This window comes from Notothenia rossii, assembly GCF_949606895.1.
Source record: "Notothenia rossii genome assembly, chromosome: 4".
Taxonomy (NCBI): Eukaryota; Metazoa; Chordata; class Actinopteri; order Perciformes; family Nototheniidae; genus Notothenia; species Notothenia rossii.
The window spans coordinates 1,978,086-1,984,085 of record NC_136902.1 but is presented as its reverse complement, the minus strand read 5'-3'; positions in this window follow the sequence as shown (position 1 = coordinate 1,984,085).

The window sequence follows — 6,000 nt, the reverse complement described above, 5'->3', positions numbered from 1 at the left end:
GGTTTGAGTTGATCCTTTCATTCTGTTCTTCTCTCATTCATGAGTTTGAGTTGATCCTTTCATTCTGTTCTTCTCTCATTCATGGGTTTGAGTTGATCATTTCATTCTGTTCTTCTCTCATTCATGGGTTTGAGTTGATCATTTCATTCTGTTCTTCTCTCATTCATGGGTTTGAGTTGATCCTTTCATTCTGTTCTTCTCTCATTCATGGGTTTGAGTTGATCATTTCATTCTGTTCTTCTCTCATTCATGGGTTTGAGTTGATCATTTCATTCTGTTCTTCTCTCATTCATGGGTTTGAGTTGATCCTTTTATTCCATGTTTACTGATCTAGTGTTTTTATTTCATGATCATGAACTTCTTGTCCTGTTTGCTTTAGCTTTTAATGTATTTCTTATTTATCTATTTAGTTTTCCGGCTCAATCTCCACGATCCCTTCTCTCTGTTTATTTCTAAGCATGAAAACAAAGCAATCTGTAAGACATGGCTTCACATGTTTTATTGATTCCTATTTATTTAGTTTGCTTATTATTCATCTATCTATCATTTTCTTTTTCTGATTATCATTCATATAGTATTTATATTCTTGAATTTATGTAATTTTTATAACCGTTTCATTTATTGTGAGCTCTTTTTGTCACTACTCCTGTTGACTACATTTATTCATTGTATTATTATTTATTACATTCCCTTTTATTTATTCCTCTTTGTATTTTCACATATTGTTTTCTTTCATTTCTAATCTTTAAATGTCCACGTTCATCATTTTATTTTGTAGCTGTTGTATTTATACATTAATTATTATTTTTGTACCATTTGACCTTTTATTGTATTTTACCTTTTATTAAGACACGAGGAGTCGAGTCGAAATTAGAATTAGAGAAATGAGACAGACAGACAGACAGACACACAGACAGAGAGACAGACAGACAGAGACACAGACAGACAGACACACAGACAGACAGACAGACAGAGACACAGACAGACAGACAGACAGACAGACAGACACACAGACAGACAGACAGACAGACACACAGACACACAGACAGACACAGACAGACAGACAGACACAGACACACAGACAGAGAGACAGACAGACAGACACACAGACAGACAGACAGACAGAGACACAGACAGACAGACAGACAGACAGACAGACACACAGACACACAGACACACAGACAGACAGACAGACAGACACACAGACACACAGACAGACAGACAGACAGACAGACAGACAGACACACAGACACACAGACAGACAGACAGACAGACAGACAGACAGTTCTTATTTTATTAAATTCTGCTTCATATATTTTCATATTGGATTTTAATTGTTTTGATTTAATCCAAAAATATTCAATGTCCTGCTCTTCAACTCTTATCTCTGTTTACTTTGGTTTTTAATGTTTTATTTTTGTATTTTTAAAATGATTTGTATTTAGATTTCTTTTATGAATCAGTTTACCTGTGAGTGAGGCTGAGGGAGGAACATTAGTGTTGTTTTCTTTAATTACTAATATTTACATTTCCACATTTATTATTTTAGGAATTAAAAAATAAATGTGTATTAATGATGTATTCCTCTTTATATTTCCACATTTTTACCTTTTCCTCTTTCAAAATGTTTATCTTTAAAGGTCCCGTGACATGGCCATTTCTACTGATCATAATTCCATTGTTGAGGTCTACAAGAAAAGATTCACATTGTTCAAAGTTCCAAACTCACATTGGTTTCTCATCCAGCATCTCTGTGTAGTGTGTGTATTCACTCTCTGTCCTACACGCCACTCTGTTCTGATGAGTCCACCACCGTTACAGTGGAACATCAGTGATTATGTGTTACAATGGCGTTTGTTAGCAACCAGGAAATGACAGCAGTATGACAAACAGATGGGAATGCTGCGTGGGGTCTGGGTGCCGTGTTGGCGGGATGTTGCGGGGCTGCTCCGCCCTTTGAGGCTTGAGGAGCTAACAATGTGAGCTGGATTACTGGCTTGAATTGGGCCGGTACTCACCGGCACTTCTGATTTGTACCCATCTGCAGTGGCGGCTGGTGGAAAATATTTTTGGTGGGGCTGTTGATATAGTGAGTACAACATTTTTTTCTGGGAGAAATGACCCCTTAAATTGGGACTTCTGGTGATGTAATGGCCCCATACAATCGTGGTTCTAGGGACAGGAACAACCAGGCTGAGTCGGGCTGAGTCGGGCTGAGTATGCTAAACTAGAGAGAATCGCTGTCAATGGGGCTACAACTACAACAAGACGAACATATTTGACCGTGATTTAATTGTAATACACGTTTCAAAATGATGCCGAAGTAACAACATACTGATACCGGATAGTAAAAACCATGAATTAAGGCTTTGACTAGTCTGCAGACAGACGGCAGGCGAGAAACCTTTTAAAATGCGTGTTTTCTAATGGAGATTTGGCTAAGCTAACGTTGTAAATGCTCCGACCGTCCACACTCACAACAACGGCCTATCCAGACATAAATAAACCAGCGACTGTATTCTCCATCACACAGACAGTATGTGGTTTGTACTTGTTTAACTTTTGTCTAGTTTCTGAACAGATATGAAGAGCTGTGAGCTCTGAGTGCTAAGAGCTAACAGCTGTGTTGTTTTTCTGGAGAGCTCATTGAAGATGACGTCGCGGCTCCGCCTACACTGCGTTACTATAGATACTACCCCAGTTCCTCACGAGTCTAAAAAACAACTCACGTCAACGCACTTAAGCAACGTGGGCGCCAACGTGAGCGTTCTCGTGACCAAAATATTTGACGGCGTTGATTGGCTGAAATTATGTTTCGGCGCCACAGTTTACTATTGAGACTTTTGCAACGTGCTGGTTGCTGCTGTTTGGCTCGGGGGCAGCGCCCCGTAATGATAAACTAATGCCAAGGGCAAGGCCAGGCAGGAAACATGTGACTTATCAGTAACTTTAGACATCGTAACACAATTTTAAACAAGATTTTATTGTAGATTACACATTTTACTGATACCAATTGTATGATATTTACCTTGTTCATTAAAAATTAAAAATATAAAATATATATATTTTTGAAATATATATTTTTTTAAATATTTTTTTTGTATGTGGGAAGAGGTGGGGCGGCGCCCCTAGCGCCCCTATGGGCCGGCCGCCACTGCCCATCTGGTACCGTTACTTCTTACTGAGTACCGGCACGGTGCCGGTACTCAGTAGATGCGTCATGATGTGCCGCCGCCACAAAATAAACACTTTACCCCTGCACCCCCTCTAATCTCAGATGCACCCTGAGTCATTTTGTTTAAGTAAAGTGAGCCTTTCTAAAATATACAGTAAAGAGACAAACCCACCAGCATTATAGGATATACTATGACTTTGAGCCAAATTCTTGTTGTTGGGCTGTATGAATAAATTGACTTGAAACAGTTACTGATTTAGAGCACTGGCACCTTTTTTATTCCAATTCAAGCACTGATTACTGGTGCCGTTTCCTGGTTGCTGCGTGGGGTCAGCGAGACAGAGCGGAGCTCAGCCTGAGCACACACACAGTGTGTGTGTGTGTGTGTGTGTGTGTGGCTCCGCGTGTGTGGCTCCGCGTGTGTGGCTCCGCGGATTGGTCCATTTGGACTTCTTACATCACTATGCCCCGGAAGGAATAAATGGAAAAATAAAAATCCCCAACGAGGCGTTCTGGGGCAGCATAGACAGGTATTTTCTGTGTTAGAGTTTTACTCGCTACATGGTGTACTTTGAGGGTGTGTGACTCTGCAGACCGTTTACATGCAGAAGCTACATAACACACAAGGGGACGGGTAATAACCAGAAAAGCATGACATGGGACCTTTAAATGCTTCGCTGGTCATGTGACAAGGAACAACAATAGACTGTATAAAGGTAACACACACACACACACACACACACACACACACACACACACAGTAGTCCTGGGGCAGAAATAGAGAGCGAGAGGGTCTCTGAGTTATTCCCCGAGTCTTTATATTTTAAACGCACACTTTATCTTTAATTTTATCAGCACCACGTCACTATTATTTATTTAGCAAGTTTTTATATTGTCCTGTTCCTGTAAGCCAGTACAACGAAATTTCGTTTTAATAGTACACTCTGTGTCTTGTTGAAATGACAATAGAGTATGTCTATCTATCTCTCTATCTATCTAGTAACGATTGAAAATAATAATAATAGTTATTGTGGAGAGGTGTATCTCAGGTAAAAACAGGAAGAGAGTTAAAGTCTGTCTCTGAGTCTCTAAAAGTTAAACTAAAGAGTTGTTCTTATTCTCTGAGCAATGATTGATAATCAGAGATGTCTCTAAAAACTCTAAAGTCACAAAGAGTTACAAACCTTTCGAGAGAAGAAGAAGAAGGTGCGACACGACCGACGAGCACGAAGTGAAACTAAATAGCAAACAGGAAGCACTTCAAAATAAGAGCTCTTACAGAACATTGTTTTTATATTGCTTCTACTTAAACTAAAACGTTTTAAAGTACAAGATCTGAGGAGGCCTACTTGTACTTTTACTCAAATACAAGATCTGAGTAAGTATAGTTAGGACCCTAGGGTGACCAGACGTCCCCGTTTGTATTGACCTGTCCCCGGTTGAAACTGTCCCCGGAAATATCCCTGTTTTTTAATATACGTTAAAAACACATAGCAAGGTGAAATACACTGGGTAAACAGACTCTGGTCAAGCCAGCCCCCCACTTCGAAAAACACAGTCAAGCCAGCCTGCACGTTGTATTGCGGTGCGCGAGTATCCTATGCATTACGGTAGAGGCATGTAAAAACTGCCTTCAAAATAAAAGCGTTTACTTGGTCAATAACAAATATAACTAAAAAACACACCAAACATATTAATATACTGGAGCTTAAATCAAGAAATATGTACTATATAATTTGATCAATAATAATTTAAAAGAAACTACGTATAACTACCACATTATAACTGAGTGAATGTAAAATGTAAGGATACAGTTATGAAGACATCTGACATTTCCACTGGGTGACTAATTTCAATTGATGTTGACGCCATCTCACAACACTCCTAAAATAACATTACTTTCTGAAGCACAATTTAAAATGTATGCTGTTTAAAATCTCAAATTAGATCTATCGTCCATCTGTATTTTTATTTTAATGTAAACTGTCCATAATCAAAGAGTCATTCGAAGTCAATCAAATACTTATTTCACTTCAGGGTGTAGCAGGACACCCCATCTAGTCACTCAAGAGAGAATCAGGACAATCTGATGTAGAGTTTCAAAATAAAAGACCTTTGAAGTCTCATATATGAGCTATCATCCTTCTGTTTTTAGATAAGAATAAAACAAGAACTATCCAGTATCAAAGACTTATTTCACTCCAGGGTGATAGCAGGACACCCCATCTAATCACTCAGAGAGAATCTGGACAATCTGATGTACAGTTTCAAAATAATATACCTTTGAAGTCTCATATGAGCTATCGTCCTTCTGTTTGTATCAAACAGTTAAAATGTTCGAATTACATTGAACCAGAATTGTCCCCCATTTTTAACAGTGAAGAAAATTGGATATGTTAATGATATATTGACCGCAAAAATCTAAATTGCCCCGGTTTTAATTTTGAAAATCTGATCACCTTATTGTAACCATAACTATAGTAAGTCATATTATTGAAATCATAAATCATATTAATGAGATAGTAAGTCATATTAATGAGCTGTCATATTAATGAGATGTCATATTAATGACTTACAGAGTAGATATGTTCTTTTCTGTGGTGGAAATGCTTTTCCCTAATCTCAGGTCTAAATCTCCGCAGTGTGTAGTTTCAGGGTGTATTGTGTGTGAAATGTTAAATGTAGTCCCACCGTTTGGCCACGATTTGCATCAGCGTCTGGCGCACTACCAGGGGTCTTTGCTCTGTCTGCTGGCCGCTCTGCCTCCTCCCTCTCCCGGATGAACAGAGATGAAATCCCCGGTCCTTCTCCCGGTGCTTTCTGTG